This window comes from Cupressus sempervirens, chromosome 7, assembly GCF_028749045.1.
Source record: "Cupressus sempervirens isolate cs-2001-9-10 chromosome 7, ASM2874904v1, whole genome shotgun sequence".
Taxonomy (NCBI): Eukaryota; Viridiplantae; Streptophyta; class Pinopsida; order Cupressales; family Cupressaceae; genus Cupressus; species Cupressus sempervirens.
This window is the reverse complement of record NC_143124.1, coordinates 307,706,457-307,733,323: the sequence shown is the minus strand read 5'-3', so window position 1 is coordinate 307,733,323 and position 26,867 is coordinate 307,706,457. Positions and strand designations below refer to the sequence as shown.

The 26,867-nt window shown below is 29.8% G+C and overlaps 1 pseudogene; it reads right to left on the bottom strand.

Annotated features, from left to right (window-relative positions):
* Window positions 1-983: 983 nt before the first annotated feature.
* LOC149546638 (coniferyl alcohol acyltransferase-like) lies at window positions 984-25,280 on the bottom strand (annotated as a pseudogene).
* Window positions 25,281-26,867: the final 1,587 nt, after the last annotated feature.

Here is a 26,867-nt window from a genome sequence, read left to right as displayed (position 1 = left end):
TATATATATTTTCTAACTTATTAAAATTTGATTTTTTGTATGTTAGAATATTTTGTATAGAAATATTTATTTCGTTACTTTTAATATCTATTTAATTTTATTATACTTTATTATTTTAGTACTCAATATGTAAAATTTAATATGTATTCTCGTGGAAAGATTACTCATCTTCCATCAACCACTTGTTACATACACAAAAGGGTGCAACTCCTAGTTAATCTAAGATAAGCATAAATATAATTAAGTTTATATTAAGATATGCATAAATGCAATTATAATTATAATTATAATATTATAGATTATAAAATATTAAATTATTAAAAAAAGTAAATTATTAAATCACTAAGGGTACATTTGGCTGCCAAAATATAAAAAATGGAATAGGAATATTTATTCTTGAATAAAAACATGGGGTTATGTATTCCTATTATTGTTTGGTTCACCCAAAATTTGATGCAGAATTCACGGACTCACAAAATGATGTTTTCTAAAATATAATGTATTGGAATAGAAATACATATTCCAATTCCACCTCTTTAGGTGGAATAGCGAATGCTCATTTTTTAGCCAAAATTAGAATATGTATTCCAATTTTATTGCTATTCCAATTCTAATTTGGTGCATCCAAACAAAGAATTCAAAATTTTAAAAGTATACATACGCCTATTCCACTTGTATTACCATTACCAAATAGACCCTAAAGATGTATCTAATCTAATTATGTTTAGAAGTTCTCAAGAAATTATTCAATTTAAAATAACAGTTGCAATAGCATTTAACCTATGGTAAATACTAACAACATTAGCTTACAATTTATCAATTATTTTAAACACCTTAATGACTTTTCTTCCAACACTGCCACTGAATTTCGGTTTTTCGATTTCAATAGAAGTCAAAACGAGCATTTAATTGTCTGGGATAAAGTTATCTTAAACAATGCTATACCTATATAGGTAAGAGTTACAAACATATACAAGATATTTCTAAGCTAAATGTAAGAAATCTGATGCGATTGGAAACAGAATGCGATTGGGATCAGATTCGGTGGCATGTAGCTGCTCCAAAGGAAGGTGCATGTAGACCATCCAACTACTGTCTCCTGCACGGCTTTGAGTTGGCATTACATACCCTACTTCACCGCCCCAAGGGAAATGGTAGCTTCCAAAGGCAGGCTTCCCCCATCCAAAATCAACCTCATATAAAGGAAACCGTAGTCCAGAAGACACCAACACGGCAGGTCCAGATGACTTCATTCTATCTTCTTTTCCGTAAATCTTCCCTACGACAGGAGTTGGCTTTCTGGTCTCCACTAAATCAATTAACCTTTGAAAGTGCTCCTCATTTGCTGCACTTTGTATAGCACCATGAATTAAACCTGCACTGCAACAAAGCGGTTCGCTTTCTACATAACGAGAATTTGATTCAGCAAATGGCAAGATTATAACATTGCCAAAGTAATTAGCAGAAACCCCAATCTCCCTTAAGTGTGGGCGGCCATCTACAACTATTCCTATTTTACTGCAACTGGCAGTGTCTTTTACGTTCTGGGTGCGTATCAGTAGTTTCTATAAGTAAGCACTGAAAACCTCTAATTTGGTGTACTTGTTACCATGTTTATTTGCATTAAATTGGAGATCCATGATGTTCTTTGCATCTAGGTGGTAAATTCTACTTGATAGAGATGGTGGGTGAGGATCATTTTCTTGGCCGAGTTCCTGAGGAGTATAATTCACATACATTTTTTCAATTTGAGCAGAGTAAGTGGGGTACTCTCTAGGGCACAAAGAAGAGCGTGTAAAGCATGGATTGGGAGATACAGATGAACTGTTCCTAGAAAGATTTTTCCAACTTGTGAAAAACATATTTTCTGAGTATGCATCTGCGGCTCTGTAGTCGAATGTGCAGCCAACAACAATATCTCCACAGATGAACCCTGTAACCTGCAAGTACCGAGTATCGTTAAGATTGTAATGCAGAAAACCATACAACCATACAAGTGGTGTAATGCCCTGCCAAGGGATCCAAAGAATTACACTAAGTTTACCTAACAATTTTTTATTTTTTTTAACATGAAAGTAAATACCACATATAACTTGTACATAATAATGGAAGCAATAGCAATGCTCATCTAAAAGAAAAAATAACATACATAACTGACTTCATTGTTTAAGAATCCTTTAACGTTGAGTTACATCTAAACTAACATACATGAATCCATCTAGTACAACATCCACATGAATAATAATGATAAGTCCAAAGTTCATATATTATATTTCCAAATGCTCAATCATCCACTCTACATGTCACTGGGTATAAAAGCTTAAAAGAATATACATATGTGAAATAAGGTACATCATCCTATTCCAATCCATGATACATCAAAGTAGAGATAATCACATGATACATCATCATAGAGGACATATACATCTATCATAAAGATCAAACAAAATAAACTAAGTGCACAGTTCCTCCCAACCGTTAATAGCATCATTAGACCATCGTGGATCCTAGCCATCCCTCCGTGTGTAACATTCCAAGGCACCAAAGAGATCATCGACTATAAACATAGTAGGAATGTCACTCCTAAAACATCCTACTAACATGCAAAGTAAAAGCATAAGATAACATCATCTAACATATGCAAATCATCAATATAAGAAACATACCAGCAAATACATCTATCATAAGGTATATCATCTATCATAATGCTCCAAGAACATAATGAAGATAAATACCAACCAAGAATACTCCAGCCATGGTGTCTCAAGCGGATCTCAAATGATAAGAGTGAAAAATACACTACCACCTGACCGCATGGTACCTAAGTGGTCCACTCCCACCGTGCTAAGGAGATAATCTCAAGTCCCAAATAAGCTATCCATAACACATAACACAAATCTTTATAGTTCAGCAATCCTAAAAGTATACTAACTCAAAGGTTCCAATCATGAAACTGACATCTACTTCCCAGAGGCACACAATGACATGTAGAAACCGACTATGCAAGCGAGAAAGTGTCATCACATTTATCACGTACAAGTTACCCTGGCAGTTAGCTAAACTCCACGGGTTCATACTGATCTCATGTGGCCACTAGTATCCTCTCATACTGACGAGGCATACTATAGAATGCACGGTCGCAACCATGCTTTATCACTACTTCCATCCTAGCCTGTACAAGCACTCAAGGCATGGGCGAGAACATCAAAACAATTATCTTTTTAGGTTCATTTAATCCCCATTTAGTGTGTAAATGTTATCACTTATTAACCAAACTTACAATGAGTTACCCTGACAGCCACTTAGGGCCCCGGCCCCCATTGCAAGCCACTTCCCGACACTACAAGTAGATTACCTACCCTAAGCTCATGAAATCATAAATTTTAAAATCACAAAAGATAATCCATAATAAAATCATCAAATATGCATAAAAGCATCAAATATCCATAATAAAAAATCATTAAACCTTCAAGATAAGAATCATCAAATCTCCATGAGCATCTGAAAAGAATCCATAGAAAATCATGACCAGAACAGTTCTCTATTGGTAACTAAAGGCATCACTGATAATCATAAGTATCTATTGATTCTCAATAACCAAAATATATCTCAAAATAAATCACTATATCCATTGGTTCTCAACAAGCAACCAAGAATATCTCAAAATTATACTGATTGAAGACTCTAAAATGGTTGAGTCAAACATGTTACAACATGACATCATCAAGACATAAATCAACATTTCAGTCCCATCAGGGCGACTAGAAAATAATCCAAAGATAACTGATCGATGACTCAAAAATGATTAACTCAAGTGTCTCATAGACATACATCTCAGCTTCACACATGAAGACTGATGAACAAATACAAACATTTCATAGAGCATACTATCACATTACCATAGTTGAGCTTAAAAGATCGAGACCAAATAAGATCAACATGCCATCACATCTCATAACTCTCGAGCCTCTGGTAACAACCTAGGACTGCTCAACACTAGTTAACCCAAAACCCTAAACAAGAAGCATATAGAATACACGATGCAGACACATGTTTTGGTTTTGTTATCTTATATAGTTGAATCAAATGTAGAGGTTTCTAGTTTTCTATTTGCAAGCATACCTCAAGTGTCTAAGTTTAATCATTTGACCTACAAGTCAACCCCTTTGTTCTTCGATAGCATTATCATTCTATTATTTAGAATTACATTATAAGAATAGCTTAAAGGTAAATATTCACTAAACTGATCATCATTGACCTTTAATTTATTCTCTATATTTAACCATGATCCATATTCTAATTGATTAACCTTTCAACTTTTTTAAGATCATTATTTACTATATTATAAGAGGATCAATTATCATTCTTCGAATAAGAGATTATAACTTTATTAAAATGATCAGTTAAATCAATCAATTATTATATGTTCACAATCCATGACCTTTTAACATTCTAAAAGTTTTTAATTAAATATTACTAAGTTTCACTATTAAAACATCTGAGGTCATTATTCAAGTCATCAGAATAAGTCCTACCAACTTTGATATCAATATATATTTTTTTACAATCTTGTTAAAAGAATTATATCAGCTAATCTCTATTACATAATTATTAACTAAATCCAATTAACTCTAGTTAATTGATTTAATTAATAATTACACAACCATACCATCAACCTAATGAGTATTAGTTGACTAACAATAGTTTGTACGTCAAAGTCAACTTCAATCCAATACACAAATATTAATATTTTAATAATAATAATATTAACAAGTGATTTTGAAAATCTTATCCATAATGACTACAGTCATCTTTCTTAACGATTTTGTATTAATGATAATCATTACAAGTTAAAACACTTTCCCATAATATAATTATATTGACAACTCAATGAATATAAATTGATTAAAAATCAATCCTGCTTCAAACCAAAAACTAATATCTTTTTACAAAACTTTAATCATTAAATAATCTTCACTAGATTAACTCTAATCAAATTTGTTGATATCTATTTAAACCATTATTTATTAATAGTTTGCTAGTCCTTACAAACATTAATAAATAATAGACTCCTCAAACTATAAATACTTGATTTATAGAATCCTTCCATAAACACATTAGTTAATATTTGACTAACTCTTAACTCCATTAAAGTATTCAAACATATTAACTAATAACATAATAATTTGGTCTTAATCCAATATCATTCAGAGTTTCTAAATTTAAATCAACATAACATAAATTATCATCTTACAATTATTTAATCAATATTAAAATCAACCATTAGAATCCATTTTCTAATTGTTCTAATAATATTTTGTCTATATAAACGTTGTTTGAAAAAAATCCCTATCACAAACGAATAAGACTCATTGTAGATTTTAACATGAATAATTTCTAAATTCTTAACGTTATCATCTTCATTAAACAACTCTAAAATTGTTTAATATATATTAAATAGTATTCAATATACATTATAAAAAGTCCACTATATAAACTATATTAAAATATTTTTTCTTTTAACTTTCTCTCATTTAAAAATCCATTTACTTAGATTCACTAATAATTAATTACACTTTTTCTACTATTAACTAATCTTAATTAACTTTGTTTTAATTAGATTAGATAATAAACCATATAAAACTAATGCATATTAATAAAATTCTAATAAGGGAAGATTGTAATAATATCTTTAATTCATTCCATCTTTTGATATATTATTTTTGCGAAATTTAAGCATAAAGAACTCTTAGTTATGAGAAATGGAGAAATATCTGTCCTTAAACAAAGTAGTCTCAGTACGACGGCCATATCTCCCTAATGAACAGTTGGATCAGGCTGAAATTTAAATATGTTGGAGAGAGCCAAGTTACGCCGATTTTGACTAGAGCGATTGAATAAACTCGATCACGATAAAAAGTTATGAATGACTGAGTTTGGGTCTATCTAGGGAGTATCGAGAGGACAATTTATGATGAATTAAGAATTTTTTCTTAAAATAATTGTTCTCTAAATTTACCCATTCATCCATCTAATAGGTTTGTCTATACGCATCTAAAAATATAATTTGATAGAAAGATTACATCTAATAATTCGAATTTTCATCTTAAAATTTCTATTTTAATTCCAAATTTTATGTTTCTAATTTAATATAAATTCGAACCCAAACCCGATTAAAATCTAATTTCTTCTTCAATAAGATCTTAGGTTTTCTTTTTTTTTCTTCTCAACCAAATAGCATATCTAGATTCCTATTTCAATTATAGATTTAATCACAAAGAGTATTCAGATACATATAACAAACATGATGAGGATAGGAAGAGAAATAGTGCAAATAGAATATGTGATTTTCACGAGTGCACTTAGACACTGATGCTAATTCACCATACCTCAGAAGTCCATAGAAAATCTCTTCATTTTCCATCATTGCAATTCCTCCAAGATCCAAGCCAACCCAGAATCTCCAAGTGACTAGAAGTGCTAGATGAAGCATAGAAGCATGTAGAAAATATATGAGCATATGAATCTTCTCCCCTGCATGTAAGCTTTGAAGCTTCTATTTAGCTTGTAGCTCGTGGCTTCCATTAACCTTGTAGCTTTCATTAAACTTGTAGCTTCCCATTAAGCTTTTCATTTAAGCTTCTATGAATGCCTGAATCTCAAGAGCTCTCAAGAAACCTTTGAAATGGTTCTTGAAATAGCTGGAAGGTGTCACTAACTAAGCATGGGTCTTTTCCAACCTTTTTGATGAGTCATAGAGTTGTAGACACCTTGTGCTTAATTGATGCACTAACCTCCGTGTTGTTGACACATGTTAATTTTCATGCAAGCTTATAACTCCAATTTACTCTACTCTTTCTAATTTTATTTATTTATTTATTAAGTCTCATGCACTAACTTTAATATCTCCACTTTTCAATCTTAATATATTTATATTTTAATCATATGAGATTTAGAATCTTTTAATAATTTAAAATATATTTTGCACTTTTAAATTTCATTATCTAAGACTTTATTGCTAAAATATTTATTAGCTTTAATAATAATATTATTTAGTGATTTATTTAAAAATGAGCTCCAAATATATTATTATTAAAATAAATATCGTCACATTCCAAATTTAAACCTTTAACTTTTATCTTCCAATTTATTTATTTTATTTTCAAATTTAATTATTTTATTTAATTAATTTTTCAATTAATTAAATAAAATAAATATTAAAATATCATATTAATTTTTTATTTAATTAAACCATTAATTAAATCTTTTAATTAGGCTTAATTAATAAAAAATACTCCAAAGACTCACAAAGTTAAAAATACGAAAAACCCATCATAGCAAAAATACATGCACATCAAACCAAGGTGTTTATATCACGAATTACATCATCTGACACATTTGGAGGGTACTCAACTTAGATACGTGTCATAATTTTTCAATTAAAACAAATGGCCTAAAGGGTTGGGATTTGGACTTGAGAATTTATCTCCCCTCTCTTATCATTGAGATAATGTGATAGGGTAGGCTCATCTTGGCAATTCAAGGAAGTCGATACTCGGTACCTGCAACTTGCATAAAAACTATGCATGTACAAGCACAATATATACTGAACTAAATAGAGAATATCAAGAAGTGGTGCATCGTGTAGATCTCGACTAGTAGGTGACTACGACTCCCTTCCTTAACCACATCAGACACACCATACAAAAGCAAACACAAACACCATACACATGCAATTATGGGGTAAGTATCCATAAAAAAATACATATGATAATAAATCATCTTGCTAATCATCATTAATAACTGCAAACACTGAAAATAATCATCATACATATATGAAATGTAGAGTCTAAGTAATCTTATCACATATCAACTGAATCCATAGCACAATATTTGATAATCTCAAAATAATGTTACTAACCATCAACATGAAATTAGCTCTAAAAGAGTTCAGCAATTATAACAAAATGCGAACTAGGGGTAGGTACTACATCCACCCGCCCTGGGATTAGGCTTACTCTCGGAAGCTTACGAGAATGAGAAACTAAAATACTCACTATGTGGATCCCATTGAACCATTTTTCTCCTGTAGTGAAACATGATACCATTGAAGATATTGCAACACCCTTAGAGCAATATGATTCTAGTTTAATGGTAAACTGAAAACCACATTGATCCAACATTCGTTCTTTTAATAACTACTGAAATATATCCCTTAATACATTCTAAACAAGAGCAACTTAATACTTGCAAAGATACACAAAGGTATACTACTTTGAAACTTAGATAAAAGATACATGTTTTGCAACTAGAATAAGTTTTCAATTTTCAGTTTTGCCTTCATTTAAGTTTTCAATAGAATTTTCAATTTTGAAAGCTAAGTGTTGAAGTATAAAAAATATCCAAGTAACAGTTTCATGTTCTGTTTCAGTTCACCTAGTTCTCAAGTTTTCAATTTGAAAGAGATAGACATAATAGTTCAAAGTTGTATTTTGTTCAACTAGTTAATAACTAGTAGTATTTCAATATACCCAGAGCTCCCAATGTTGAAACTTGAGCTCTGATACCAAATGTAATGCCCCACCAAGGGATCCAAAGAATTACACTAAGTTCACCTAACAAGTTTTATTTATTTTTAACATGAAAGTAAATACCACATATAACTTGTACATAATAACGAAAGCAATAGCAATGTCCATCTAAAAGTAAACATAACATACATAACGGATTTCATTCTTTAAGAATTCCTTAACGTTGAGTTACATCTAAAAAAACTAACATACATGAATCCATCTAGTACAACATCACATGAATAATAATGATAAGTTCAATGTTCATACATTACATTTCCAAATGCTCAATCATCCACTGTACATGTCACAGAGTATGAAGGCTTAAAAGAATATACATATGTGAAATAAGGTACATCATCCTATTCCAATCCATAATACATCAAAGTAGAGATAATCACATGATACATCATCATAGAAGACATATACATCCATCATAAAGATCAAACAAAATAAACTAAGTGCACGGTTCCTCCCAACCGTTAATAGCATCAATAGACCATCGTGGATCCTAGCCATTCCTCCGTGCGTAACATTCCAAGGCACTGAAGAGATCATCGGCCATAAACATAGTAGGAATGTCACTCTTAAAACATCATACTAACATGCAAAGTAAAATCATAAGATAACATCATCTAATATATGCAAATCATCAATATAAGAAACATACCAACAAATACATCTATCATAAGGTATATCATCTATCATAATGCTCCAAGAACATAATGAAAATAAATACCAACCAAGAATAATCTAGCCACGGTATCTCAAGCGGATCTCAAATGATAAGAGTGAAAAATACACTACCACTTGACTGCGTGGTACCTATGTGCTCCACTCCCACTATGTTGAGGAGATAATTTCAAGTGCCAAACAGGCTATCCATAACACATAGCACAAATCTCTATAGTCTAAAAATCCTAAAAGTATACTAACTCAAAGGTTTCAATCACGAAACTGACATCTACTTTCAAGAGGCACACAATGACATGTAGGAACCTACTATGCAAGCTGGAAAGTGTTATCGCATTTATCACGTACAAGTTACCCTGGCAGTTAGCTAAACTCCATGGGTCCATACTGATCTCATGCGGCCACTAGTATCCTCTCAAACTAACGAGACATACTACGGAATGCACGGTCGCAACCATGCATTCTCACTACTCCCATCCTATCATATACAAGCACTCAAGGCATGGGCAAGAACATCAAAACAATTATCTTTTTAGGTTCATTTAATTCTCATTTAGTGTGTAAATGTTATCACTTATTAACCAAACTTATAATGAGTTACCGTGGCAGCCACTTAGGGCCCTCGCCCCCCATTGCAAGCCACTTCCTGAAACTACAAGTAGATTACCTACCCTAAGCTCATCGAATCATAAATTTCAAAATTACAAAAGATAATCCATAATAAAATCATCAAATATGCATAAAAGCATCAAATATCCATAATAAAAAATAATCAAAACTTCAAGATAAGAATCATTAAATTTTCATGAGCATCCGAAAAGCATTCATAGAAAATCATGACCACAACAGTTCTCTATTGCCAACTGAAGGCATTAATGATAATCATAAGTAACCATTGATTCTCAATAACCAAAATGTATCTCAAAATAAATCACCATATCTATTGGTTCTCAACAAGAAACTAAGAATATCTCAAAATCATACTGATCGAAGAATCCAAAATGGTTGAGTCAAACATGTCACAACATGACATCATCAAGACATAAATCAACATTTCAGTCCCATCATGGTGACTAGAAAATAATCTAAGGATAACTGATCGATGACTCAAAAATGATTAGCTCAAGTGTCTCATAAACATACATCTCAGCTTCACACATGAAGACTGATGAACAAATACAAAAATTTCATAGAGCATACGATCACATTACAATGGTTGGGCTTAAAAGATCGAGACCAAATAAGATCAACATGCCATCACATCTCATAACTCCCGAGCCTCTGGTAACAACTTAGGACTGGTCAATACTAATTAACCCAAAATCCAAAACAAGAAGCATATAGAATACACGATGCAGACACATGTTTTGGTTTTGTTATCTTATATAGTTGAATCAAATGTAGAGGTTTATAGTTTTCTATTTCCAAGTATACCTCAAGTGTCTAAGTTTAATCATTTGACTTACAAGTCAACCCGTTTGTTCTCCAATAACATTATCTTTCTATTATTAAGAATTACATTCTAATAATAGCTTAAGGGTAAATATTCACTAAACTGATCATCATTGACCTTTAATTTATTCTCTATATTTAACCATGATCCATATTCTAATTGATTAACCTTTCAACTTTTCTAAGATCATTATTTGTTATATTATAAGAGAACCAATTATCATTCTTCAAATAAAAGATTATAACTTTATTAAAATGATCAATTAAATGAATCAATTATTATAGGTTCACAATCCATAACCTTTTAACACTCTAAAAGTTTTTAATTAAATATTACTAAGTCTCATTATTAAAACATCTAAGGTCATTATTGAAGTCATCAGAATAAGTCCTACTAACTTTGATATCAATATATTTTTTTTTACAATCTTTTTTAAAGAATTATATCAACTAAATCTCTATTACATAATTATTAATTAAATCCAATTAAATCTAGTTAATTGATTTAATTAATAATTACACAACCATACCATCAACCTAATGAGTATTAGTTGACTAACAATAGTTTGTATGTCAAAGTCAACTTCAATCCAATACAAAATATTAATATTTTAATAATAATAATATTAACAAGTTATTTTAAAAATCTTATCCATAGTGACCTCATTCATCTTTCTTAACGATTTCATATTAATGATAATCATTTCAAGATAAAACTCTTTTGCATAATATAAATACATTGACAACTCAATGAATATTAATTGATTAAAAATCAATCCTACTTCAAACCAAAAACTAATATATTTTTACAAAACTTTAATCATTAAATAATCTCCACTAAATTAACTCTAATCAAATTTGTTTATATCTATTTAAACCATTATTTATTAATAGTTTGTTAGTCTTTACAAATATTAATAAATAATAGACTCCTCAAACTATAAATACTTGATCTATAGAATCCTTCCATAGTAGGATTAGGCTTACTCTCAGAAGCCTACAAGAATGAGAAACTAAGATACTCACTATGCGAATCCCATTCAACCATTTTCCTCCTGTAGGAAAACATGATACCATTGAGGATATTACAACACCCTTAGAGCAATATGATTCTAGTTTAATGGTAAACCGAAAACCACATTGATCTAACATTCGCTCTTTTAACAACTATTAAAATATATCCCTTAATACATTCTAAAAAAGAGCAACTTAGTGTTTGCAAAGATAAACAAAGGTATACTACCTTGAAACTTAGATAAAAGATACATGTTTTGCAACTAGAATAAGTTTTCAATTTTCAGTTTTTCCTTCGTTTAAGTTTTCAGTAGAATTTTCAATTTTGAAAGCTAAGTGTTGAAGTATGAAAAATATGCAAGTAACAGTTTCAAGTTCTATTTCAGTTCACCTAATTTTCAAGTTTTCGGTCCGAAAGAGATACACATGATAGTTCAAAGTTTTGTTTTGTTCAACTAGTTAATAACTAGTAGCATTTCAATATACCCAGAGCTCCCAATGTTGAAACTTGGGCTCTGATACCAAATGTAATGCCCCGCCAAGGGATCCAAAGAATTACACTAAGTTTACCTAACAATTTTTTTCTTTTTAAACATGAAATCAAATACCACATATAACTTGTACATAATAAAAAAAGCAATAGCAATGTTCATCTAAAAGTAAACATAACATACATAACCGATTTCATTCTTTACGAATCCCTTAACGTTGAGTTACATCTAAACTAACTAAGATACATGAATCCATCTAGTACAACATCCACATGAATAATAATGATAAGTTCAATGTTCATACATTACATTTCCAAATGCTCAGTCATCCACTGTACATGTCATAGGGTATGAAGGCTTAAAAGAATATACATATGTGAAATAAGGTACATTATCCTTTTTCAATCTTTGATACATCAAAGTAGAGATAATCACATGATACATCATCATAGAAGACATATACATCCATCATAAAGATCAAACAAAATAAACTAAGTGCACGGTTCCTCCCAACCGTTAATAGCATCATTAGACCATCGTGGATCCTAGCCATCCCTCTGTGCGTAACATTCCAAAGCACCAAAGAGATCATCACCTATAAACATAGTAGGAATGCCACTCCTAAGACATCCTACTAACATGCAAAGTAAAAGCATAAGATAACATCATCTAACATATGCAAATCATCAATATAAGAAACATACCAGCAAATACATCTATCATAAGATATATCATCTATCACAATGCTCCAAGAACATAATGAAGATAAATACCAACCAAGAATACTCCAGCCAGAGTGTCTCAAGCGGATCTTAAATGATAAGAGTGGAAAATACACTACCACTCGACCGCGTGGTACCTAATTGGTCCACTCCCATCGTACTGAGGAGATAATTTCAAGTTCCAAACAGGCTATCCATAATACATAACACAAATCTCTATAGTCCAGGAATCTTAAAAGTATACTAACTCAAATGTTCCAATCACGAAACTGACATCTACTTCCTAGAGGCACACAATGACATGTAGTAACCTACTATGCAAGCAAAAAAGTGTCATCGCATTTATCACGTACAAGTTACCCTGGCAGTTAGCTAAACTCCATGGATCCATACTGATCTCATGCAACCACTAGTATCCTCTCATACTGATGAGGCATACTACGGAATGCACGGTCGCAACTATGCGTTCTCACTACTCCCATCCTAGCCTCTACAAGCACTCAAGGCATGAGTGAGAACATAAAATAAATTATCTTTTTAGGTTCATTTGATCCTCATTTAGTGTGTAAATGTTATCACTTATAAACCAAACTTACAATGAGTTGCCTTGGTAGCCACTTAAGGCCCCAGCCCCCATTGTAAGCCACTTTTTGACACTATAAGTAGATTACCTACCCTAAGCTCATGGAATCATAAATTTCAAAATCACAAAAGATAATCCATAATAAAATTATCAAATATGCATAAAAACATCAAATATCCATAATAAAAAATCATCAAACCTCCAAGATAAGAATCATCAAATCTCCATGAGCATCCGAAAAGCATCCATAGAAAATCATGACCACAACACTTCTCTATTGGCAACTGAAGGCATCACTGATAATCATAAGTATCCATTGATTCTCAATAATCAAAATATATCTCAAAATAAATCATCATATCCATTGGTTCTCAACAAGCAACCAAGAATATCTCAAAATCATACTGATCGAAGACTCCAAAATGGTTGAGTCAAACATGTCACAACATGACATCATCAATACATAAATCAACATTTCAGTCCCATCATGGTGACTAGGAAATAATTCAAAAATAACTAATCGAAGACTCAAAAATGATTAGCTAAAGTGTCTCATACACATACATCTCAGCTTCACACATGAAGACTGATGAAAAAATACAAACATTTCATAGAGCATACGATCACATTATCATGGTTGGGCTTAAAAGATTGAGACCAAATAAGATCAACATGCCATCACATCTCATAACTCCCAAGCCTCTGGTAACAACCTAGAACTGGTCAACACTAGTTAATCCAAAACAGAAAACAAGAAGCATATAGAATACACCATGCAGACACATGTTTTGGTTTTCTTATTTTATATAGTTGAATCAAATGTAGAGATTTCTAGTTTTCTATTTACAAGTATACCTCAAGTGTCTAAGTTTAATCATTTCACCTACAAGTCAACCCGTTTGTTCCCCGATAGCATTATAATTCTATTATTTAGAATTACATTATAAGAATAGCTTAAGGGTAAATATTCACTAAACTGATCATCATTGACCTTTAATTTATTCTCTATATTTAACCATGATCCATATTCTAATTGATTAACCTTTCAACTTTTCTAAGATCAATATTCGTTATATTATAAGAGCACCCATTATCATTCTTTGAATAAGAGATTATAACTTTATTAAAATGTTCAAATAAATCAATCAATTATTATAGGTTTGACAATCCATGACCTTTTAACATTCTAAAAGTTTTCAATTAAATATTACTAAGTCTCACTATTAAAACATCTAAGGTCATTATTCAAGTCATCAGAATAAGTCCTACCAACTTTGATATCAATATTTTTTTTTTTACAATCTTGTTAAAAGAATTATATCAACTAAATCTCTATTGCATAATTATTAATTAAATCAAATTAACTCTAGTTAATTGATTTAATTAATAATTACACAACCATACCATTAACCTAATGAGTATTAGTTGACTAACAATTGTTTGTACGTCAAAGTCAACTTCAATCTAATACACAAATATTAATATTTTAATAATAATAATATTAACAAGTTATTTTAAAAATCTTATCCATAGTGACTACATTCATCTTTCTTAACGATTTCGTATTAATGATAATCATTTCAAATTAAAACTCTTTCGCATAATATAATTATATTGACAACTCATTGAATATCAATTGATTAAAAATCAATCCTACTTCAAACCAAAAACTAATATCTTTTTACAAAACTTTAATTATTAAATAATCTCAACTAGATTAATAGTTTGCTAGTCCTTACAAACATTAATAAATAATAGACTCCTCAAACTATAAATACTTGATCTATAGAATCCTTCCATAAACTCATTAGTTAATATTTGGCTAACTCTTAACTCCATTAAGGTATTCAAACGTATTAACCAATAACATAATAATTCAGTCTTAATCCAATATCATTCAGAGTTTCTAAATTTAAATCAACATAATATAAATTATCATCTTACAATTATTTAATCAATATTAAAATCAACTATTATACTCCATTTTCTAATTGTTCTAATAATATTTTGTCTATGTAAATGGTGTTTGAAAAAGATCCCTATCACAAACTAATAAGACTCATTGTAGATTTTAACATGAATAATCTCCAAATTCTTAATATTATCATCTTCATTAAACAATTCTAAAATTGTTTAATATATATTAAATAGTATTCAATATAAATTATAAAAAGTCCGCAATATAAACTATATTAAAATATTTTTTCTTTTAATTTCCTTTCATTTAAAAATTCATTTACTTAGATTGACTAATAATTAATTACACTTCTTCTACTATTAACTAATCTTAATTAACTTTGTTTTAATTAGATGAGATAATAAATCATATAAAACTAATGCATATTAATAAGATTCTATTAAGGGAAGATTGTAATAATATATTTAATTCATTTAATGCTTTGATATATTATTTTTATGAAGTTTAAGCATAAAGAACTCTTAGTTATGAGAAATAAAGAAATATTTGTCTTTGAATAAAACAGTCTCAGTACGATGGTCATATCTCCCTAATGAACCATTGGATCGGGCTAAACTTTAAATATGTAAGAGAGAGCCAAGTTGCGCCGATTCTGATTGGAGCGATTGAATAAATTTGATCATGATAAAAAGTTATGAATGACTGAGTTCGGGTCTATCCAAAGGGCAATGACAGGACAATTTGTGATGAATTAAGAATTTTCTCTTAAAATAATTGTTTTCTAAATTTACCCATTCATCCATCTAATAGGTTTGTCCATACGCATCTGAAAATATAATTTGATAGAAAGATTACATCTAATCATTCGAATTTTCAACTTAGAATTTTTATTTTAATTCCAAATTTTGTCTTTCTAATATAATATAAATTCGAACCCAAACTCGATTAAAATCTAATTTCTTCCTCAATAGGATCTCAGGTTTTCTATTATTTTCTTCTCAACCAAATAGCATATTTAGATTCCTATTTCAATTATAGATTTAATCATAGAGAGTATTCAGATACATATAACAAACATGATGAAGACATGAAGAGAAATAGTGCAAATAGAATATGTGATTTTCACGAGTGCACCAGGACACTGATGCTAATTCACCAGGCCTCGGAAGTCCATAAAAAATCTTTTCCTTCTCCATCATTGCAATTCTTTCAAGATCCAAGCCAACCAAAAATTTCCAAGTGACTAGAAGTGCTAGATGAAGCATAGAAGCATGTAGAAAATATATGAGCATATGAATCTTCTCCCCTGCATATAAGCTTTGAAGCTTCTATTTTAGCTTGTAGTTCATGGATTCCATTAAGCTTGTAGCTTCCATTAAACTTGTAACTTTTCATTAAGCTTTTCATTTAAGCTTCTATGAATGCCTGAATATCAAGAACTCTCAAGAAACTTTTAGAATGCTTCTTGAAATAGCTGAAAGGTGTCACCAACTAAGCATGAGTCTTTTCCAACCTTTTTGATGAGTCATAGAGTTGTAGACACCTTGTGCTTAATTGATGCACTAACTCCCGTGTTGTTGACACATGTTAATTCCCATGCAAGCTTATAACTCCAATTTACTTTACTCTTTCCAATTTAATTAATTTATTTATTAAGTCTCATGCACTAACTTTAATATCTCCACTTTTCAATCTTAATATATTTATATTTTAATCATATGAGATTTAGAATCTTTTAATAATTTAAAATATATTTTTCACTTTTAAATTTTATTTTCTAAAATTTTATTGCTAAAATATTTATTAGCTTTAATAATAATATTATTTAGTCATTTATTTAAAAATGAGCTCCAAATATATTATAATTAACATAAATATCGTCACATTTCAAATTTAAACCTTTAACTTTTATCTTTCAATTTAATTATTTTATTTTCAAATTTAATTATTTTATTTATTTAATTAAATAAAATAAATATTAAAATATCATATTAATTTTTTATTTAATTAAACCATTAATTAAATCTTTTAATTAGGCTTAACTAATAGAAAATACTCCAAAGACTCACAAAGGTAAAAATACGAAAAATCCATCATAGCCAAAATATATATATAAATCAAACCATGGGGTTTATATCACGAATTACATCATCTGACACATTCAAAGGGTACTCAACTTACATACTTGTTTTAATTTTTTAATTAGAAGAAATGGCCTAAAGGGTTGAGATTTTGATTTGAGAATTTATCTCCCCTCTCTTATCATTGAGATAATGTGATAAGGTATGCTTATCCTAGCAATTCAAGGAAGTTGATACCTAGTACCTGCAATCTGCATAAAAATAATGTATGTACAAGCACAATATATACTAAACTAAACAGGCAGTGACAGGAAGTGGTGCATTGTGTAGATCCCGACTAGCATGTGACGACGACTCCTTTCCTTAACCACATCAGACACACCATACAAAAGCAAACACACAAAGCAAACACGCACACCATACACATGCAAGTATGGGGTAAGTATCTATAAAAAAACATATATGATAATAAATCATTTTACTAATCAACATTAATAACTACAAACACTAAAAACAATCATCATACATACATGAAATATAGAGTCTAAGTAATCTCATCACATATCAATTGAATCCATAACACAATATCTTATAATCTTATAATAATGTTACTAACCATCAACATGAAACTAGCTCTAAAAGAGTTTAGCAATGATAACAAAATGTGAACTAGGGGTGGTCACTACATCCACCCCCCCGGGATTAGGCTTACTACCAGAAGCCTACAAGAATGAGAAACTAAGATACTCACTATGCGGGTCCCATTGAACCCTTTTCCTCATGTAGGAAAACATGATGCCATTGAGGATATTACAACACCCTTAGAGCAATATGATTCTGGTTTAATGGTAAATCGAAAATCACATTGATCCAACATTCATTCTTTTAACAACTACTGAAATATATCCCTTAATACATTATAAACAAGAGCAACTTAATGCTTGCAAAGATAAACAAAGGTATACTACCTTGAAACTTAGATAAAAGATACATGTTTTGCAACTAGAATAAGTTTTCAATTTTTAGTTTTGCCTTCGTTTAAGTTTTTAGTAGAATTTTCAATTTTGAAAACTAAGTGTTGAAGTATGAAAAATATGCAATTAACAGTTTCAAGTTCTATTTCAATTCACCTAATTTTCAAGTTTTCAGTTTGAAAGAGATACACATGATAATTCAAAGTTTTGTTTTGATCAACTAGTTAATAACTAGTAGCATTTCAATATACCAAGAGCTCCCAATATTGAAACTTGGGCTCTGATACCAAATATAATGCCCCGCTAAGGGATCCAAAGAATTACACTAAGTTTACCTAATTTTTTTTTTTTTAAAATATGAAAGTAAATACCATATATAACTTTTACATAATAACGGAAGCAATAGCAATGTCCATCTAAAAGTAAACATAACATACATAACTGATTTCATTCTTTAAGAATCCCTTAACATTGAGTTACATCTAAACTAACTAAGATACATGAATTCATCTAGTACAAAATCCACATGAATAATAATGATAAGTTCAATGTTCTTACATTACATTGTCAAATGCTCAATCATCCACTATACATGTCACAAGCTATGAAGGCTTAAAAGAATATACATATGTGAAATAAGGTACATCATCCTATTCTAATCCATGATACATCAAAGTAGAGATAATCACATGATACATCATCATAGAAGACATATACATCCATCATAAAGATCAAACAAAATAAACTAAGTGCATAGTTCCTCCCAATAGTTAATAGCATCATTAGACCATCATGGATCCTAGCCATCCCTCCGTGCATAGCATTCCAAGGCACCGAAGAGATCATCGGCTATAAAGATAGTAGGAATGTCACTCCTAAAACATCCTACTAGCATGCAAAGTAAAAGCATAAGATAACATCATCTAACATATGCAAATAATTAATATAAAAAACATACTAGCAAATATATCTATCATAAGGTATATCATCTATCATAATGCTCCAAGAACATAATGAAGATAAATACAACTAGAGAATACTTCAACCACGGTGTCCCAACCGGATCTCAAATGATAAGAGTGGAAAATATACTACCACCCGACCGCATGGTACCTAAGTGGTCCACTCCCACCGTGCTGAGGAGATAAACTCATGTCCCAAAAAGGCTATCCATAACACATAGGAAAAATATCTATAGTTTAGAAATCTTAAAAGTATACTAACTCAAAGGTTTCAATCATGAAACTGACATCTACTTCCTAGAGGCATACAATGACATGTAGGAACCTACTATGCAAGCGAGAAAGTGTCATCGCATTTATCATGTACAAGTTATCCTGGCAGTTAGCTAAACTCCACAGGTCCATACTGATCTCAAGCGGCCACTAATATCCTCTCATACTGATGAGGCATACTACGGAACGCACAGTCGCAATCATGTGTTCTCACTACTCCCATCCTAGCCTATACAAGCACTCAAGACATGAGCGAGAATATCAAAAAAATTATCTTTTTAGGTTCATTTAATCTCCATTTAGTGTGTAAATGTTATCACTTATTAACCAAACTTACAATGAGTTACCGTGGCAGCCACTTAGGGCCCCGACACCCATCACAAGCCACTTCCCAACACTACAAGTAGATTACCTAACCTAAGCTCATGGAATCATAAATTTCAAAATCAAAAAAGTTAATCCATAATAAAATTATCAAATATGCATAAAAGCATCAAATATCCATAATAAAAAATCATCAAACCTCCAAGATAAGAATCATCAAATCTCCATGAGCATCCGAAAAGAATCCATAGAAAATCATGACCACAACAGTTCTCTATTGGCATCTAAAGGCATGACTGATAATCATAATTATCAATTGATTCTCAATAACCAAAATATATCTCAAAATAAATCACAATATCCATTAGTTCTCAACAAGCAACCAAGAATATCTCGAAATCATACTGATCGAAGACTCAAAAATGGTTGAGTCAAACATGTCACAACATGACATCATCAAGACATAAATCAACATTTCAGTCCCATCATGACGACTGGAAAATAATCCAAAGATAACTGATCGATGATTCAAAAATGATTAGCTCAAGTGTCTCATACACATACATCTCAACTTCACACATGAAGACTGATGAATAAATACAAATATTTTATAGAGCATACGATCACATTACCATAGTTGGGCTTAAAAGATCGAGACCAAATAAGATCAACATACCATCACATTTCATAACTCAAGAGCCTTTGGTAACAACCTAGGACTGGTCAACACTAGTTAACCCAAAACCCAAAACAAGAAGCATATAGAATACACGATGCAGACACATGTTTTGGTTTTGTTATTTTATATAGTTGAATCAAATGTAGATGTTTCTAGTTTTCTATTTGCAAGTATACCTCAAGTGTCTAAGTTTAATCATTTGACCTACAAGTCAACCCGTTTGTTCTCCAATAGCATTATCCTTCTATTATTAAGAATTTTATTCTAAGAATAGCTTAAGGGTAAATATTCACTAAACTGATCATCACTGACTTTTAATTTATTCTTTATATTTAATCATGATCCATATTCTAATTGATTAACATTTCAACTTTTTTAGGATCATTATTCGTTACATTATAAGAGGACCAATTATCATTCTTTAAATAAAAGATTATAACTTTATTAAAATGATCAATTAAATTAATCAATTATTATAGGTTCACAGTCCATGACCTTTAAACATTCTAAAAGTTTTCAATTAAATATTACTAAGTCTCACAATTAAAACATCTAAGGTCATTATTGAAGTCATCAGAATAAGTACTACCAACTTTGACATCAATATATTTTTTTTTACAATCTTGTTAAAAGAATTATATCAACTAAATCTCTATTACATAATTATTAATTAAATCCAATTAACTCTAGTTAATTGATTTAATTAATAATTACACAACCATACTATCAACCTAATGAGTATTAGTTGACTAACAATAGTTTGTACATCAAAGTCAACTTCAATTCAATACACAAATATTAATATTTTAATAATAATAATATTAACAAGTTATTTTGAAAATCTTATCCATAATGACTACATTCATCTTTCTTAACAATTTCGTATTAATGATAATCATTTCAAGTTAAAACTCTTTCGCATAATATAATTATATTGACAACTCATTGAATATCAATTGATTAAAAATCAATCCTACTCCAAACCAAAAACTAATATCTTTTTACAAAATTTTAATCATTAAATAATCTCCACTAGATTAACTCTATTCAAATTTGTTGATATCTATTTAAACCATTATTTATTAATAGTTTGCTAGTCCTTACAAATATTAATAAATAATAGACTCCTCAAACTATAAATACTTGATCTATAGAATCCTTCCATAAACTCATTAGTTAATATTTGGCTAACTCTTAACTCCATTAAGGTATTCAAACGTATTAACCAATAACATAATAATTCAATCTTAATCCAATATCATTCAGAGTTTCTAAATTTAGATCAACATAATATAAATTATCATCTTACAATTATTTAATCAATATTAAAATCAACCATTAGACTCTATTTTTTAATTGTTCTAATAATATTTTGTCTATATAAACGTTGTTTGAAAAAAATCCCTATCACAAACTAATAAGACCCATTGTAAATTTTAACATGAATAATCTCCAAATTCTTAACATTATCATCTTCATTAAACAACCCTAAAATTGTTTAATATATATTAAATAGTATTCAATATACATTATAAAAAGTCCACTATATAAACTATATTAAAATATCTTTTCTTTTAATTTTTTCTCATTTAAAAATTCATTTACTTAGATTCACTAATAATTAATTACACTTCTTCTACTATTAACTAATCTTAATTAACTTTGTTTTAATTAGATTAGATAATAAATCATATAAAACTAATGCATATTAATAAGATTCTAATAAGGGAAGATTGTAATCATATCTTTAATTCATTCCACGCTTTGATATATTATTTTTGTGAAGTTTAAGCATAAAGAACTCTTAGTTATGAGAAATGGAGAAATATCTGTCCTTGAATAAAGCAGTCTCAGTACGACGGCCATATCTCCGTAATGAACCGTTGGATTGAGCTGAAATTTAAATATGTTGGAGAGGGTCAAGTTGCGCCGATTTTGACTGGAGTGATCGAATAAATTCGATCACGATAAAAAGTTATGAATGACTGAGTTCAAGTCTATCTAGGGAGCATCGACAGGACAATTTGTGATGAATTAAGAATTTTTTCTTAAAATAATTGTTCTCTAAATTTACCCATTCATCCATCTAATACGTTTGTCCATACGCATCTGAAAATATAATTTGATAGAAAGATTACATCTAATCATTCAAATTTTCAACTTAGAATTTCTATTTTAATTCCAAATTTTGTCGTTCTAATTTAATATAAATTCGAACCCAAACCTGATTAAAATCTAATTTCTTCCTCAATTGAATCTCAGGTTTTCCATTGTTTTATGCTCAACCAAATAGCATATCTAGATTCCTATTTCAATTATAGATTTAATCACAGAGAGTATTCAGATACATATAACAAACATGATGAAGACAGGAAGAGAAATACTACAAATAGAATATGTGATTTTCATGAGTGCACCTGGACACTGATGCTAATTCACCATACCTCAGAAGTCCATAGAAAATCCCTTCCTTCTCCATCATTGCAATTCCTCCAAGATCCAAGCCAACCGAAAATCTCCAAGTGACTAGAAGTGCTAGATGAAACATAAAAGCATGTAGAAAATATATGAGCATATGAATCTTCTCCCCTGCATGTAAGCTTTGAAGCTTCTATTTTAGCTTGTAGCTCGTACCTTTCATTAAGCTTGTAGCTGCCATTAAACTTGTAGCTTCTCATTAAGCTTTTCATTTAAGCTTCTATGAATGCTTGAATATCAAGAGCTCTCAAAAAAAATTTGCAATGCTTCTTGAAACAACTAGAAGGTGTCACCAACTAAGCATGGGTTTTTTCCAACCTTTTTGATGAGTCATAGAGTTGTAGACATCTTGTGCTTAATTAATGCACTAAACCCCGTGTTGTTGACACATGTTAATTCCCATGCAAGATTATAACTCCAATTTACTTTACTCTTTTCAATTTAATTTATTTATTTATTAAGTCTCATCCACTAAGTTTAATATCTCCACTTTTCAATCTTAATATATTTATATTTTAATCATATGAGATTTAGAATCATTTAATAATTTAAAATATATTTTTCACTTTTAAATTTCATTTTCCAAGACTTTATTACTAAAATATTTATTAGCTTTAATAATAATATTATTTAGTCATTTATTTAAAAATGAGCTCCAAATATATTATTATTTAAATAAATATTGTCACATTCCAAATTTAAAGCTTTAACTTTTATCTTTCAATTTAATTATTTTATTTTCAAATTTAATTATTTTATTTTATTAATTTTTTAATTAATTAAATAAAATAAATATTAAAATATCATATTAATTTTTTATTTAATTAAACCATTAATTAAATCTTTTAATTATGCTTAATTAATAGAAAATACTCCAAAGACTCACAAAGGTAAAAATACAAAAATCCTATCATAGCCAAAATACATACAAATCAAACCAAGGGGTTTATATCATAAATTACATCATCTGACACATTCGGAGGGTACTCAACTTAGATACTTGTCCTAATTTTTCAATTAGAACAAATGGCCTAAAAGGTTGGGATTTGAACTTGAGAATTTATCTACCCTCTCTTATCATTGAGATAATGTGATTAGGTACGCTCATCCTCGCAATTTAGAGAAGTCGATACCTGGTACCTGCAACTTGCATAAAAACTATGCATGTACAAGCACAATATATACTGAACTAAACAAGTAATGACAATAACTAGTGCATCGTGTAGATCCCGACTAGCAGGTGACTACGACTCCCTTTCTTAACCACATCAGACACACCATACAAAAGCAAACACACAAAGAAAACACGCATACCATACACATGCAAGTATGGGGTAAGTATCCATAAGAAAACACATATGATAATAAATCATCTTACTAATCATCATTAATAACTGCAAATACTGAAAATAATCATCATACATATATGAAATGTAGAGTCTAAGTAATCTTATCACATATCAACTGAATCCATAGCACAATATATGATAATCTCATAATAATGTTACTAACTATCAACATGAAACTAGCTCTAAAAGAGTTCAGCAATGATAACAAAATGCAAACTAGGGACAGGTAGTACAAGTGAAAAATGGTAAGTGTTGTTTGTAATCATTTACCTACACGGCAAAAATAGGATCACCATCTTCTTCAAAGGGCTTTGAAAGTGGAGGAACAATCCTCCCCTGCACAGATTCATCAGGGTTGTATAAATTGAGATGAGAAAGAGGAGCTGCAGCATAAGGTTGGGTCAAGCGAACTCCTTTGTTATTGCAATTGATATATGGTAGGCCAAGGCCATCTATAACCATTCTTCCTGCAAATACATAGTAAGAAACTAAGACCCTGGAGAGGGAAGTCTTGAGATGGGATAGTGCTGATGCGAAAGTCCTAGGAGAGGGAGTTTTATAATAGAAGAAGACATGCACAGAAAGTGGTGGAATAGTGAGATCTATATTTGAGAGAGGAAGAATGTGCTGCCGCATTGGAAGAGAAGGCACTATAACTTCTGTATTAACAATCCTCAACTCATGATGTTTAGAAATGGGGGGGTTAACAGGAGTCATCTCAAAACAATATTTTACTCGGCTTTTTCACATATGCAAGCTTCAATGGTATTCCTTAATTTATAGGATTATGAAGGGCCTGTTTCTTGGCTTAAGCCAGATTAAATGAACTGCTTAAATCACAGTCCTAATTTTTAGGGCTAGAAAGTACTATGCCCATTCTCCAAGGTTAGTATGTTGCGTAGTTTGTAATTGAAACGAGTGTCGTTCAAACCCATTTGAACCCATTACATAGAGAATGTGAAACAGATTAATAATTATGGTGATCCCTAATTTTTACTAATATTTTTGCGTCCATTAAAACACCATATAATTCAGTCAATTGTCAGACAAGTAATAGAAATATTACGTTTAACAATATGTAGAAATGTATTCCCATAGTCTATTTCGGTGGCTAATATTAGCAAAGTATTTCTCTACCACTCGATGATTTTAACCATTTGCTAAAATTTCGCAAGTGAGTTTGATAATGTAGTAATGCAGCATCGAAATTAATAGTTTAGACGAGTTAAGTTGTGTTACGTATTATTCGTTCTCCCATATTTTGAGGACTTGTACTTTATTCCATGTTTCAGCATAAAAATCGCTTCAAATAAAACGTGGACGGTAAGAATTCTAAGCTATTGCGACTGATTTACCCCAGTCCAAGACCATGCCTACTAGGAGTTGTCAATGCAGTTGCCGTGCATCACTTTCTCTTGCATGATTTGTATTTATTGACCTTTACATTTTGATAAGCCCATTATATATTTCACAACGATTTTATATGTATAGGGCATAAGATACTTTTATTTTCAAAATTTAATAATATGTTTTAAATTTATTAACTTTTTTATCCGTTATTAACTTTTATTATGATATTATTAAAAAAAAATTAAAATTGTTTTATTATTAGATAATAATAAGTTTTTATTTAATATAAGAATTTAAACAATTTCCTTTTATAAGAATTAATTAATTAATTTTAAAATCATTTTAGTTCAAATATTATATTATTAGATAAATTTTTTTATATTTAAGAACTTAAACAATTTCTTTCAAGAGAATTAAATAATTAATTTTTAAAACAAAAAAATTTATAATGTCAAATAGATATATTTAATTTTCTTAACTATGTAAATTGATTAATATTATTGTACTTTTTTTTCTTTACTGATAATAATTTTTGCAATAATTCTAATAAAAATAACATCATTTAACTCTTTTATTGAATTGAAGTTGCAGATATTAATTTTTAAGTTAATATTGTTACTTTTAAGTTAGTATTGATTAATTTTTTTGTTACTGTTGAAACTATGGATCCAATTTTATAATAATTAAATTTTAAAAATTGGATATAAACCAAGTTTTATCATCAAAATTTGAAGAGATAGTTTAATTGTATATTAGTTGATATATTTGTATTTGATAATTTGATGTCATCATAGTTTTGAATCTTTACAAAACAAGTGATATGGAAAATCTCAAGAATAAATTCAAGTGTTATGTAAAAATTATGTGACTGAAGTAATTCACTTCATTATGATTAAAAAAATTGGTTAAGTAAATAAAAACTTGTTGTCAAGGCTCTGCAACTTGGGTGGTATA